We start from the raw sequence: 16360 nt of genomic DNA on the forward strand, positions 1-16360 counted from the left end.
TGAAACCCTTGCTAAAGTCAAGGTAGATGACATCCACTGCTCTCCCCCCATCTACCCAGCTCGTGATGCCAACATAGAAGGCAGTGAGGAAGGTCGAGCATGACTTCCCCTCAGTGAATCCATGCTTAGTACTCCTCATAACCTTCTTCTCTTCCAATTGTTTGGAGATGGCATCCAGAACAAGCTGCTCCAATACCTTTCCAAGGACAGAGGTGAGACTGACTGGCCTGTAGTTTTCTGTGTCCTCCTTCCTGCCCTTCTTGAAGACCAGAGTGACATTGGCTATCCTCCAATCTTCAGGCGCCTCTGCTGTTCTCCAGGACCTTTCAAAGATGATAGAGAGTGGTTTGGCAATCATCTCTGCCAACTCCCTTAGCACATGTGGATACATCCTGTCGGGGCCCATGGATTTGTGTGCGTTGAGCCCACTCAGATGCTCCCAGACCACTCCCTCGTCCACCAGGGTTTGCCTTCCATTTCCCAGACCCTTTCTCCTCCCTCCAGGGTCAAGGAGTCCCAGGGGCAAGTCTTTGAAGCAAAGACTAAAGCAAAGAAAGCATTCAGTATCTCCACCTTCTCAGCATCTCCCGTTACCCACATTACCAATATTATTATAAGGGACTCACATTATCCCTAGTCTTCCTTTTACTGGTTACATAGTTTAAAGAAAAACTTCTTATTATCCTTTATCTTTTGCAAGCCTCATCTCTAGGTAGGCTTTAGCCTTCCTCATTGTGTCCCTGCAGGCCCTGACAACACTTCTATACTCCTCCCAAGAGGACAGGCCCTCATTTTCCACATTTCATAGACCTTCCTCTTCTTTTGATCTTGTCGATGAGCTCCTTGCTCATCCACACAGGTTTCCTGCCCCTCTTCCCCAATTTAAAAGTTGCCCAGCTCTCACAAGCACCCTTGCCTTTTAGAAACCTAGCCCATGAAATATTCCCAGGCAGGTCCGAGAAGAGGTCTAAGTTGGCTCTCCGAAAGTCCACGGTACCAATCCTGCTTTTAGTCTTACTTCTTCCACCAATTTCCATCTTGAACTCCACCATCTGATGGTCACTGCATCCCAAGCTGCCCCCAACCTTCACATCCCTAACAAGCCCATCCCTGTTGGTAAGGACAAGGTCTAGGAGCACCCTCCGCCCCGTGGGCTCCTCCACCACCTGCAACAAAATTGTCTTCAACACATTGCAGGAACTGCTTGGACTGTTGCTTACCCAACAGAAGTCTGGATAATTGAAGTACCCCATGAGAACCAGTGCCCGGGACCATGAGGCTTCTACCAGCTGCTTGTAGACCTCCTCCTCCTGATCTGGTGACCTATACTATACCCCCACAACAGTGGGGGTGTGCTATAGTTGGTTTTTTTGTTTGTTTGTTTGTTTGTTTGTTTTTCCAAAAAAGGTGTACTATAGGTTTTTCTTTGTCACTCATGTGAAGAGACAGGTCATGGCTTGAAGAGTGCATGAGGTCTGGGATGGGAAAAGGAACCACAGATGGGTAGTGTGGCATACCCAGTGTCGCCTGGAGGCTCCTCAGCCCACTAACAAGCCATATTCATACAGCACCAGAGCCTGAAGTCATGCTTTGAGACATCTACCCACTGATTTCTAGGGTTGAAAAGTGCACTTTTGTCCATGGCAGGTGATGGCAGGTGAAGATTGTGTGAGTTTGGTACCTTGGATGCATTTCAGGACCAGGGCTTGATCTGCAGTGTGGATTGAATCTCTTCCTGCAGGAAACATCTTTTTCCAATTACTCCTTTTGATTCCAAAAGAAGCTTTATTGCAGTTCTGATTTCTTCTTAACCTGGGAAACTTCTCTAATGTTTTTCTTCTAGTGAAGCCTACAGGTTTTGTAGCCTGGCTTTGAAAGCCTGAATAAAAATAAATGCAATGGTGCTGTGAATACATTTAAGGATTGCACTTTATTGCTTGAGTGTCCATTTAGTAAAATGTCTGTTTCTGTTATTTTTTTCTGCTGGATTTCTTCAAAATCTGTCATTGTGATTGTTTGCTATAGATATTTTTAGCATTTCACAAAATATTCATTCTTTTCATTTCTATTCATTCAGCCTTGCACTGAATGTTTTTACTGTAATGTTAGCATCAATTCTACACATGCCCCAGTTTTGAATAAAAAAACTATAATGTAATACAGTGTGTGAGCACAAAATGAAATAGTATATAACCATAGAAAATGGAAAATTGTACGTTTACTCAGGTAGTTTCTAATTCCAAACTGTAAGTGAACCTGCAGGCAAATTAAATGTTACCGAGTATACTTACAGCCCGAGGAGTATAATTAATTTCTCTGTTGCTGGATATATACACTGCAAAAACTCAGCTTCTCTTTAAGTTCTGTTATGCCTGTGTCTAGATACAGTTCTTCTGATTTGCATATAGTTTCCCTCCCCAGTCATACCATGTAACAGATAAGTGCAGAGAACACTTTGTATGTTCCAAAGTTAAGACAACAAAAAGAAGTTAACAACAGCTACAACATGCATCTCTGCCTATGGCAGGGGGAGTGGAGTTAGATGATCTTTAATGTCCCTTCCAACCCAAGCCAGTCTATGATTCTGTGATTTCTTTTCAGGTGACCTGGTGGTGTGTTTCTGCAACTATTGTCAGAAAACAAATATGCTCAGGACAGGTAGTATAAAAATTAATAATACTTATGTTTACTTACACTTATCTAGGCTGCGACAACTTCTTCTGAATCAATAGATGTCAAAGATAGAGACAGACTTTTCATCCTAAACCTGGAGGAAAAAAACATGAGAAATGCCCTGTAAAACTTGTAAAGTCAAGCTTTGCTGAAAGCAGACAATAGTTTCATCAAGGAGAATCATTTTATTGTTTCTTCTTTTTTTTTTTTTCTATTTTTATTTTATTTTATTTTAACTATCCTGCAGCCAGAGGTCAGCCTCAATAAACGCAGAATTGCAATACACTCTATTGACATCCGCCAGTGAAATTTCTGCTGTAGAAATCCAGAAAAGAAATAGAGGAACAGCAATCATGCATTTTGGCAGTATTCCTGGAGGGCAGAATGATTTTAGTTTGGTTGGGTGTCTTTAGCAAATTGAAATGCCAACATATAGAATAACAAAAAAAGAGTTTCTTTTGAATAAGCCTTTACCCTTTATAAGATGAATGTCTGAAGTGCAGAAGACAGCCTGTAAAATTCTTCAAGCAAATAAGAGACCTAACTGATAAAGTTGAAAAAGAAGGACCATAGCCAAAATAATCACTTAAACAATCACAAGTCTGGATCCTGGAAAAAATGAGACAGAAATGGAAAATGTGCTTTTGCATCTCTAGAAACTTTCAAGCATTGATAGATGTAGCATCTTAAAGTTTATGTGCACTCAAGCAGAGATGCCTGAAGCACGTGGACATGGGCTGGTGGCTTTTCTGTCCTCAGAGATCACCTGTTAATGGAAAAACCTGTTAATGGGAAAACCTAGAAACGCAAGCAAGAGACAAATGAAAGATGGACAGTATAAAGCACAAAGGGATGGAAAATTTAACAGGTCTGACAAAAGCATTGTTTCTAATTCCAGAGGCAACCAAATCAGTCACTGAACGACTGCCTCTACGGGTGGTAGTTAATGTTGGAGAGAAATAAGGATGCTGCTACAGTGCCACAGAGACCATCAAAGCTCTGGGAGATACACAGGCAAGGCACTGACCGTGACAGCCGTAGATGACGTAAGACCAGTGGATAGGCTCCCCATGATGGTTCTGCCGAAAGCAAAAACAAAACAAACAAACAAAAAAACACAAGAAAAAACATGACTGCAAAGTGCATTATTGCACTCAGACTAAGCCCTAGGTGGAAGATGGCAGAGGATGGCAGGATCACTGTGGGTGCTTGGAAGGGAATGCATCTAGGATGTGGTCCTTCAGGGCCAAAACACTACTTGTGGCCATACACGAGGCACAGATATCCGGGCTGATGGGCTGCTGCCAGCAGCCAGCTCTCAGTCTGCCATTCGCCACCTTTCAGGAGCCTAATAATTCAACATCTGCAAAAAGCACTTGCATGCTGATATCAGTACCATGTGCTAATGCATTTATAAAACCACTGAGTTCAGCCAGACAGATATGTGAGTGTCCAGCCTGCTTGGGTTGTGTGGAGAATAGTCAGATTTGCTGGTGTCAGTGATAAGCACTGGCCTTGTGTAAGGGGGATTTGAGCAGCTTGCTCCAGCTTATCTCCTATACAAACTTTGTGGTTGGAAGTCCACAAGCTTGGTATGAGAGGATGCCAGAGGAGGGAGTCTTGTGGTGGAAGGATGGTCCTGTTTTGGCAGCGAACACAATCTTGAAGGCCACAGTACCTGGAGTGAAACCTTTTGCTTTATTATTTGTAAAATGAATAATATACCTGAATATGAAACTGAGATTAATGAGGTACATGCTAAATGGATATGACTATAGCACTTGACTTTCCACCCAAAGAATGCTAAATTTTACCCCAGGGAGGGGAACAAATAAGGTTAGAATACAAAAGTATGAAAGGGGATAGTATAGAAAGAGTTAGTGTTAGAAGCTAGTGTTAGGGGAAAAAAAAAAAAAACAAAAAACAAAAAAACAAAAAAAAAAAAAAAAAAAAAAACCACTGGGAGACAGAAAGATGAAATTGGAAACCTAGCACAGGCTGTCCCCTTTGTCCTCCACTGAGACAGGGGTGCTTTCTTGGTAAGCTCTGTGCTTTCACCCTTCAGTGAGGAATATCTGGGATAGCATTTTGCCAGCATACATGTATATTAGTGCTATTGCAGTATGTGTGTTTATCAGTGGCAGTTCTGAATCTGTTATATCTGTCTCCTTATTAAATACTTTCAACTTTGTGAAATTGTCTCAGTGAAAGTCCTCAGCAGGGTTCTGAAACAGGCCTGTGTTTGTCTCTCGTAAGTCCCCTTTAACACAACAGGTTGGAAAAATGAAAAGCTGAAAACTTGTTACTGGAGGTCACCCCAGTGTGTCTCCCTAGGCTAACAGAGGGATGGATGAAGGTTGGACTTGGCTCTCCTATTTCTCTATCCTTTTTTGAGAGTCCTTCATGTGGCTATTGTAGTGCCTGAGCCTCCATAATTATCACGGTAGTCTGAAAACTGAATACAGAAAAACTGCACTCCCCTAACTGTTACAGGTATCCACTGATACCTGTTATTAGCAAAGAACATAATCTTCTGAGTCTATTAGATGCAAATAAAATTTTTTAAAAAGTAATAAAAAATAAAATAACTTGCTGCTTTGCTGCTTGCTAGAGAGCTTATCAGAGATAATTAAAGCCTGGCTGAGGCTTGCTTTTAAGGTACCCAAAGACTTGCTCCAGTTTTATGAAATAGAGATGCTGCTTCAGCACAAATCCCCACCTGATCAATGGCTTCTACAAGAAATCTGTAAAACAGTCCTTCTTAAAATGGAGGAGGCATTCTCTCTAGATATGTCCATGTATTGTAATTTCCTACTATGTTTAAAAAAGATACTTTGTGAATGAAGCAGGCAGATGATAAAACATAGGACATATAGCTGTTCCTAATTAAACAGAAATTGAATGGTGTGGTAATGCCAGACAGGAACTGATCAGCATCTTTGGCTTTTTAAAGATAATTTTGCAATGTTTTTTGTCACAGAGATAATTTTGTTTTATGAAATATATATACATAAATGAGTCTTACAATGCATTCATGTTTGCAGTATTATTTTCCTTTCTAATGTCTGTGGCTGTCACCTTTCACTGAAACAAAGGAAATTCCAGTTTACATCTGACTTTCTGATGTCTTCTGCTGTCTATCACGGCTTTAAAATGTCTTCTCTAACTCATTACAGATAAAGCCACCAAAAAAAAAAAAAAACCTGTAATGCTTGACAGTTTCTGTCCTGTTTTTATTCATATCAGAATCCCCTCACACAACATCGGTGCACATCCATCACCGTCAAGTCTCTTTTTATTTGATGATGCCACTCTCATGTAATTCCTGCAGTATTTCTCATGAAGTCAATGAGTAGTAGCACAGGAGTGTTTAGCGCTGGGAGACATCACAGCACAGGCGTTATCTCTGATTGCTTTAAAACAGTGATGTTGCAGATATAGCTGTAGTACAGAGTAAAAGGAAGACAAAAGGAATTTTCCCCATTGTTAGCCTGAATCGCGCCATCCAGGTAGACAGAAAGCAGCTTAGGCAGCAATGGTTAATGATGAACACCAAAACTGTCTCATCCACCCAAGATTTTCAGATGTTTAATTTCTGGAGCAGTAGGTTGTTTTTTTAACATGACTGCATTAAGGTAACAAAGTTATAAATCATCTGTATTTAGTTAATTTAGCAATAAGTAAAATAAATATACAGAACTCAGAAGATCCAAGAGGTATAATTGCTTAGCTCCTGTGAAGGGCATGTAATTAATTTTTCTGTAATTATTATCAAACCACAGTGAGAAGAGAGAGAGAGATTCCTTCTCTGAATTTCCTCCTCCCCTCCAAATCTGTATTTCAATGAAGGTCTTTTATTGTTTAATGTATCTGTCATCATCTGCTGTCAAGATAACATCAGGCAGATGCAAGCATTGTCATTATATTATTGTATTATTTTTCTTTTGTTTGCCTCAGGAAAGATGTTTTAATTGCTAAGGATAAAGACAAATTCACAGATATAGGGGCAGAAGAGGAAATAAAACAAAGCCAATATTTGCATTACTGAGAGGAAAATGTGTTCAAATAGATCTATAAGGCCCAATGTTATCATTTACAACTAGAAAAAGCTGACAACAATAACAGGAGAAAGTACCTGGGGATGGGGGAAGATTGCAAAAGAATACACACCTGCTAGTATTATGGGGATTCACAAGAACTAATCGTGGGGAAAATCTAGTCTAGTGCTAAACATTAATCATAATGCTTCTAGCTCCACCTCTTATTTCAGGAGGGAGATAGGCCCAGGTCATGCTAATGCTTGTGGGCTTAATGAAAACCATGAACAGTTTGATGAGGTCTGATCCCCCTCTACTTGCCTTGAGGAAGAAAGTCTAGACTTAAAATACGATTAAAAAGAAACTATTTTTAAACACAAGATGAATCAATCAGCATTCACTATTTAGGTCTCAGTTTGTCAACCAAAGGTCTTTCCAGGATGACACCATTACATCCACCTGGGCGTGACTCAAGCTTGCTAGGCCCTCAGTGAGCACCACACCAAGTTCGACTGGGAAAGAGTGGTAAAGCCACTTGAGTGACAGAGTGCTCCCAGATGGAAGACAAAGTTCAAGGCAGGGCTCTCTGTGAGTGGTTTGAAGTGATCACAGAATCACACAGAACTGCTGGGGTTTGGAAGGCACCTCTGGGGACCATCTCATCCAAACTCCCTTCCCAGAGGTTGCACAGCTAGGGCAGGTTGCACAGTACCACTCTTAACTCCCATCAACAGTGAAAAGAAATATATATATATGTATTTGTTCTGTTTAAATAGACCATCCTGTATTTTCATTCATGACTGGTGCCTCTCGTCATGTTACTGGACACCAGTGAGAACAGTCTCACTCCAAGTCCTTTACTCCTTCTGACACAGTGTGATGATTCCTAGAAAGCATGGGCTAAGCTATTTGGCCTCCAAGCTATGAAGCATCAAAAGGCATGAACCGGAGAAGATGGCAGGTTTCTAGCATAGGTTATTGCCCTCACATTGGGGTTTCTTTGTTTAAAACAAGGAATAGTGAGGCTTTTGTTAAACTGAAACAGAGAGGGAAACTCTCTCTGGCATTGAGGTGGGCCTGGAAGCCTAGGTTTTTATGCCACTGCTTCACAATGTATCCAAGACTACAATGTAGTGACAGTTTTCCTCTTCTCTCAAAATCCTTGAATAATAGCTATAGGGTTACCTGTGCCCCAGCCTCTAAGCAACTTCACTTTCAGAAACACTGAAAAGATAAAATATTTTCACCCTGAATCAGTCAAGGAGAGACCGGACACCATCAGCGATGCTCAGCAAACCCCTCAGAGAGTTCTAAAGTTGCATTGGCACCTCTGCACCGCATCTCTGAAGCTCTGTCAATGAGATTGAATTTCCTTATGCTTTATGTTCTTTTTATAAATAATGTGTATTATCTACATCCTGGAAAAGTACAGTGTATAATTTCGGTGTCATATAAATGATTTACATAAATACTGTTATATTTTCTCCCTACCTTATCTCTATTTCTTCAGTGAGCAATGACAAAATAACAGATAAAGCTCACAATGAACACAGGTCAAGGGGGCTGGTGGATTTCAGCTTTGTTTAAAGATATAACCACTAAAATGCAGTGCAATATAACTAATCTCTGTAGGTTCATCCTCAGCATTTCTTTAGAAAACATGTAAATTTAACTCATTGTCATCATTTGGCTTCAAAATACGAAATAGCAAAGGAAATGCATTTGGACAAATGTAAAAAAAAAAAATAGTTAATATGGAAATCAGCTTGTCCCAAGTGGAAAAATGTCTCATTTGCATTCAGATTCTGTTTCTGCTGCCTCCTCTTTTGTTTCCAAAGTGACAAATGGTCTTTCCCCCTCCCCAGCCCTCTCAGAATCTCATTAAAAGGTGCAGAAATGAGGCTTGAATGGCCCCATGACCTTCTTTCCTTTGGGGGTCACATGCGGAACACAATTCAATCTGGCATACTGGCATATTTTATCAAGCTTTTTTTTTTTTCCTTTTTTCCTTTTTTTTTTTTTTCTTTTCTTTTTCTCTTTTTTTTCTTTTTTTTTTTTTTTTCTTCCCCTTCAGAAGGGGGTAGAACAGGACAGAGTGACCCAAAACACTGATGGTACAATACACATAGTGATACACATGCCATTACTCCCAGCAATATATTCCGATGGCACACAGATTGCCGTATAATGCGATTTTCTCTCAATGAAAGGCAGTTTGAACAATAAATGGCTCTATCACGGGTGAGAGTTCCACATATTGCATTTTGAGAAATGAGGTCTCTCACTGATTTAACATTCTAATTTGCTGCACAGTCTTTTCCCCTCTAATAACAAGAGATTGGCTTGTTTATTTCTAGTTTACTTTACTCCCATTTTAATGTAGAAAAGCATTGGGAAGAACAGCATGGCGTTTAAGTGATTATATGCTAAGTACGTCTGAGAAATACTCATGGATTATACCAGTCATGGAAATTGCAACTGAGATGCAGAGAATTTCATGGCTAGAAAAAAAAATGGACAAGAGCCAGTATTACTACTAGACATAAGGATCCCTAGCATATCTGTCACTGGAGCAGAAAATCTAAACAGAAATGGAGGTGTTTCAAAAACTGCTTTTTCAAGCCCAACAAATCTTCATCTCACTTTTTGTTTGGGAAACATCCTTGAATTTTGGGTGACATGCACATATTATTATTAAGGCCTGGAACAGCATTTTGTGTAATTATGCCTTAAATATTTCAGCAATTCCATTACGGGCTCCTTCAGAGAAATAAAACAACAGCTGGTCCCTCTTACGTAAATGAAAAGCTAACGTGACAAACTGTCATAGGAAGTTATAGTTGCACAGAGTGAAAAAAAATAGCAGATTACATAATATTGACTTGATGGTCAGCACCTTCCTTCCAGAACCTGGTGCCTTGTCCTCTCCTAGAAACTATGTCCTTTCCTTGTGTGGTTGCTGATTGAGGAACAATGGGAATTATCTGCAGAGCTACAGTGGTAAGCACTGGCTAAGAAAATGACTTCAGTGTCTCATGGTGAGACATTTCTAAAAAAAAAAAGTATATTACAAGATGTAGAAACCAGCAGTAAGTGGTGAAGAGCAATTACTAATGCTATGTCAACACTTTGCCAATGCATGTTGTCCAAGTTTAACTTGGCATGACATATCAATTTGTTTGTCTGAGTTACCCCCAAGCTTTCACTGCACTTATCCAAATGTAGCTTTGCCTCACTAAAATACCCACTGGAAATAAGTCTCTTGGATGGGGGAAATGGACATTTCATCAGTTCCTTCTAAGAAGCTATATGCATGCTGCATACAGGACTAGTTTCTTCCAACCACCCATCACTTAGAGCATCCTGGAGACAGAGAAAAGCCCATGTAGGGTACAGGGAGCCCTAGGGCTGCAGAGCCAGAGACAAAGCACAGAAAAAAAAAAAAAAAAGAAAAAAAAAAAGTGCCTCAAGAGTGTTCACATGGGGGGGGGGGAGAGAGTGCCAACATGTGCACCTGGCTGTTTGGAGATGTGATGTGTCAATACCACTGCTTACACATTCCAATTACTTCAAGATGCCTAAAAGCATGAAAGCTTCTGGAGGTACCTCTGGATGCAGTTCAGACCATAGGAAGCAGCAAGGGCACACACACACAATGGAGGTTTGCTAAGATAATGAGGAAAACAAGGTACCTTTGTTTTTTAAGCCAAGTTAACAGGCTAAATTAATCTGGAGGCCTCCCTTTTAGCTCCATTGCAAGCTGCTAGCCCAGATTATCATCAAAACTGTTTTCTCACAACACACTAATGGAAGAATATATATAAATATATATTTTCCTCTAGAAAGGCATATCTTGCATTTCTGCACTGGAATATATGTTTATGTGGAAAATGCTTAAACAGTGAAAGTTCTAATGTGCACACAGAGCTATGAGTTCACCTTGACTAGGAAGTGATTTTGTGTGATGTCTGCCTACAAGGAGGTGTATAAATTGCAAGCAGCAGCTAGCATAAGAAAGCTCAACTGTTGCTTTCAGATGCCTGTAATCAGAGCAAGCACAACTTACACAGGCACCACAGCATGAGAGACAGCACATTAACAGAACGTGAGGCATTCCCTTCTGTTAGTTCTCCTCTGTACGCATAACCAATAGCCCTTTTACAGGTGTGGACTGAGAGCATGCTTTAAGCTCATGGTAAAGAATTAAAGTGATCATAATGTCATTCAGTTTATGACTAGACCATACAGAAAGCTCATAGGGTAAGTGCTGGTACACAGATATCTTTGGCTTAAGAGTATGCAGAATCTAGTGGTTTTGATTCCCCCCTCAAATATATACATATTCCAGGACTCCTTTCAAGTTACTCTCTTCCTTTACACAATAAAGAGATGAAAAGGCCACACGGTTCTCTGCTGATTTACCAATGCATAACTTTCAGCTTTGTGGTGCATGATATCCTGAAACAAGATCCCAAACTTTATAAACCCACAGAGCCTTCTTTGCGTAGGACATATGTATGGTGTTCATGGAAGAGCTCGTTACTAACCAAGGCAATCCCCTTGCAGATGCTGAGCTGTAGTAACACACAGACGACTCAGCACACATTTGTACAAAAAGAAAAAAAAATGATAATAACATTGCACCCATGCTTTGATTTAAAATGACCCAAGGTATTGACCATTCACAAGCATATTGCAGTGCACTCAATCTGGGTTAAAACATGGACTGTTCTACCAATATATATTTTGCTGCAAGACCAACAGCAGCAATTTTTTTCCTTTTCCTGCCATCTATATACCAACTTCTGTTAATATGAGAGGAGAAAAAAAAAAAAAAACTGCTAAAAATAAGTGCAACAGTATTCTTGAACCTGTGAGATATTGCAGCTTTCATTTCAGTTAATGCTTTAATGTATTTCACACAACAGATCAAAACAATCTCACTGACTTAATTCTTAATAAAATGCCATCACATTTTATCAGCTGATGCCATTGCAAAAGCAAATGTTTATTGTTACCTACAATTACTTTAGTTTTAAACATCAATAAAGTAAACACAAGGGAACATAATTGCTGCGAATTACTGTGAATCACAGGGACCACAAATGCTCACACACACCTGGTGCCTTGTCTTCTGCATCACTTCCTAGCTTTAGCTGATAAGCCTCTTATGTTTCCTTTGTAAGGTCTTTTGCCTAAGGCAAACCAAAGCCAATGGAAATCCTGCTATCAGCTTCAACAGCCTCTGAATGAAGTCTGAATTCTGCCAAGTGCAGGTAATTTGACTGCAGATACCACGGTGCAAAAGAATAAAATAGCTGTGCATTGGGTTTAGCTTAGCATCACAGCCTCTGAGAGGAAGTCTTTGTTTAGTATTGAATAGTAGATTGATTTTCATTTGCTAGCCTCCAAATTCCAAATAAAAACTTCTCCTGTGGGATGTAGAGAACGTCACTCTACAAAAGAAACATGACTGCTTAGGAATTAGGTGTTTTCTCCAACGGAGGAACAACATGCCTCACATCTGCTGTGCAGCACGAGGACCAGAAAGGAGAGAATGGCTGGGAATCCAACACTTTTTTTTTTTTTTTTTTTTTTTTCCAGGCTAATAGTTTTAAAATTAGTTCACAAGCTCTGCAGTTCTTTGGGAGAGTCCTACCATTCGGTAGACTGACTCATTACTCTAAGATCTGTACAAACCCTTTGCCCTTGGAGGCCATGCTTATACTGCCAGAGAGAAGGGCCAGGGCATGGCTTATCCCTAGTCTAAACAGGCATGAACTGTCTTCCATATGCCAGAGGCACTTAGCTCTCAATCTTTGGAGTTTAGAAGACATTTTTGTCCATCAGGAACTGCACAATCCCTCTTTGATTTCAAGCACACAACGTGGAAAGGCAACACCAAAACTCCTCCATGGTTCTTTACAGGCATGCGCTCAACAGAGACTTCAGAGTCCACACCTTGTGCCACACTGGGACAAGAGTTGTTAGCCCATGCAATAGCGTGCACTGACTGCATTTACCCCACAGACAGAGATGAATGATGGAGCAGCTGTGGTGGACACCAGCATGCGACTGCTTACTTCAAACTGCAACCTTCACATTTCATGGAAAATGTCAGAATTTTCAGCCAGTGTCTCCATTATTTACAGGACAGAGACCCCAGTAGAGGAAGGATTCATTTTTATTTTTATTTTTTGGATGTCAAGAAGCAGTGTCTGTTCTGTTCCTGATTAATACTTGTGAGCCTCAGCTTTTATATAATAACATGAAGGGGGGCAGATGAGAAGTAGTAGGTTTGGGGTCAGGTAGTCAATTCAGTGGCAAAGATTAGAGGCCAGAAGTCATTGGTACTTATCTCAACTGCAGCAGTATGTCTAGAACTCAAGATTGCATTGTCACTAACATACAGAGGGGTGTCAGTGCTTAATTCCACAGGAGGTTTGGGAGTCCAGTGAAGACATACACCAAAGAAACGACCTCACCAAGATTCCTCAATGTGTCAGTAGTGGTCACCTGTACCCTCAGTTTCTCCATTTTTCAGTTTTTTGTCCTGCTTCCTGGGCTGTATTCTCCTTTCATTTCAAGAGCTCTGAAGGACAAATTATGAAGCAAAGTAAGGAAGCACACCTTCATGCAGAAGCCTCTCGTCTAGACTTAAAGGGTAATGATTGTTGTCACACAGCAGCAAAAACAAACACCAGCCTGTTCATCACTGCATCTAGTGTGCATAAATGTAGATGTTTTGGTTTAAAGAACTTGTGTGTGTCTTGGGAGAAAAGCCTGGATGAAATCACTAGGAGGGCATACTAGTTCTGCTGTTCAGCATTTCATTTACCTGACACTAATGCTGGTATCTGCCCTCTTTTGCTTGATAGTATTTTTTGCAGTTGGTATTCAGAGGTTGTCATGTGCCAAATTCAGGTGGAATTTTTTTTTAAGCCATACTTGCTATGGAAACAAGGATTAAATGATTGTGCTGTTTACGTCTCTCCTCATTCCTCTTGTCACTGGAACTAATAGATATAACAGAGGAAAATCTGAAATATATAAAGCTCATACAAGATCCTTGAAATAAGCATCCAGGTGGAGGAGGACTCACTGAAAGAAGAGATGCTGCTGAGCTCCAACTCTTAATAATAAACAGTGTCTGTAAGGGAGAGAAAATACATTTCAAAAGCTTCAGACACAGGAAAGGCTTTGAGTGGAGTGTGAACCTTCCTTGTAACCTAACACAACAGACATCAACAAGTTCAATGTACAAACCCAAGGAAATCAGATTTATGCCAGTGCTCCCAAAAACACAAGATAGCTTAAATAACTTCTGTTAGTGGAGAAAAGGTTTCCATTTGTTACTTGCCAGATAACTTATTTTTGTTTGCAAAAGTTGCAAATATAGTGAAATGTAAGCAGGTAGCTCTTTTTTCATCACACAGCACAATTAAGGTTAACTAAAATCAAAGTGTGGTTCTGTTGAATGAATCTTCCACAAACACTTAGAGATGTAAACTGCAGAGAGAAATAGCAGAGCTATTTTGGATAACTCCACGAGGACTAGGAATAAATTATTCTATTTGTAGACAGTATTTTTGCATTTGTATAAACATGGACATTTAATCAAGAGAGGCAGACCAGACAGCCCCATTATAAAAAGTCAGACAGCTGAAAAGTGATTTGTCCACCATTTGTATCTGTGTTGCTACCAGGAGGTGGCTGTCCCCTCAGCTCAAGGGTGGGCAGGGGTTTGCAGTCTCCTATGGCTCCACAGGAACAGCACAGATCCCCCATGGATGCTCTGTTTGCACTACCTGTCCTCAAGCTGCCACGTGTGCTGTGGTATGGACGGGCTCTCTCTTTATGTCCTGCTGGGAGGAAGAAACTCTTGGGAGGAGATGTGGGAGCCTTCTTTCACCAGGCACAGTCACAAGATGCTTATTCATTTCTTTTATGTGGCTTCTGTGAAGATACCCCCAGCTGTGGGGCTTGACACATATCTCAAGGCAAAGCAGTCCCTGGCAGAAGGCATACAGCTGACAGAGCTGTAAATACTGGGCAGGATCCTGAGAACAGTTTTTTTGCTGCTAAAATGGAAATAAATAATGAAGAGCACTCTTTGGTTTGAGCACACAGACCCACCAAAGAGGAAATCAATATACCCATGTAATATCTGTCAGCAGCAGATTTTGTTGTTATTCAAGTTAGTTGCATTTATCATCCAGATAGAGCTCAGGGACTTCTGCTGAGTCTTAATCCCAGTTCATAAACTATAACATGTGGCCTCTGAGCATATAACCTGTACCCTTAAGATTGCTGGTTCCTATGGCAGGTAGTTGGATATATCTCTCTTTTCTAGTGTAAATTCAACTTAAAGCATTGCCAAGTCAGAAGAACAGTTTCTTGTGACTACTTTTCAAGGCTGTGCAACTACTCAGGGTGTAAAGCAGAGCAGTTTAGACTCCTTGCAGCACTTTAGTCAGTGAAAGACAGTGTTTGCTTCATGCCCTCGCTGCCTCATACTGACACAATCCCTACAGCTCTGTCTGCATTGTTGCAGGCCTTGGTTGTTCCACAACTGTATTGCTGCACCTCCAGGAACATCTGGCACCACCTAGATGTGTTAAGAGCATGCTCTGAAGAAAATCAGCTAGGAATGCACTGAGTAGGATGGGTTCTTGATGACCTGTTTTGTTTTCATCCCTTTTTTCAGTCAGTCAGTTATATTATCCATATATCACTACAGGTATTATATGGTGGACATGTGGTATCAGTATTACTAAATCCATATAACCAGAAGAGGATAAATAGCACACAAGCAAATCACCAGTTCTCCACACTCATCCAGCAGTGTCAGGTGCACCTGGGGCATAGGGAGAACAAACAGGCTGTGGCATAGGGGGAACAAATGCACCTAAAAGGGTAGCGGATCACAAGGTTAAAGTTTTTACTGGAAGATCTTACCATTCTGGAGTACAGCAATAAACATGGGATTACTCTGCATGCTACACCAGGAGTTCAGAATGCTTTTATTTGCCTTAGAGGCTGTGGAGGGTTTTCACACACATCCAGCCCTTTGTAGACAGAGAACTTGGAAAGGAAATAATCTACTCTTTTAGTCTGAGGTTTGACATTTTCCTTCAGTTTTTGCTATTTCCATAGCCTGCCCCCCCCCCATGGAGATTGTTGTTTTTGAAGGCCACACCGAAGGGCTGGCAGGGGGCAGACGTGTGTGAAGTGACAAGATTCCCAGCGCTATTGACTCTGGATATGCAGAGAGATGCTGCAGAGAAGCACCAGTGATGAAATATTAATAACTCCACAACCCCATCACGCTGGTTTCTCTCTTCCTCATGTTGGAGCTGTTCTGAAGGCCACCTCGGCCAATGCACCCTCTGTAAGGACTCTGTGGCTAATGTGGATCTGCTCCCTCACCCCACCTTCCCACCATCAGCAACCCCAAACTGCTCCGTCGGGGTTTTCTTCACAGAGAGGAAACAATGCCTGTACTGAGAGTGACAGGTGTGGCATGGTGGCTATTGGCATAACTTCACTCTTGACCCAAATTGCTAGGACAGAGTTTTAAGACTGGGATGTACCTAGGAGTTAACCTATGGAAGTGGCATGGAGCCCATCAATGAGTGTTGGCCTCGCAC

This window comes from Anas acuta, chromosome Z (assembly GCF_963932015.1).
Source record: "Anas acuta chromosome Z, bAnaAcu1.1, whole genome shotgun sequence".
Lineage (NCBI taxonomy): Eukaryota > Metazoa > Chordata > Aves > Anseriformes > Anatidae > Anas > Anas acuta.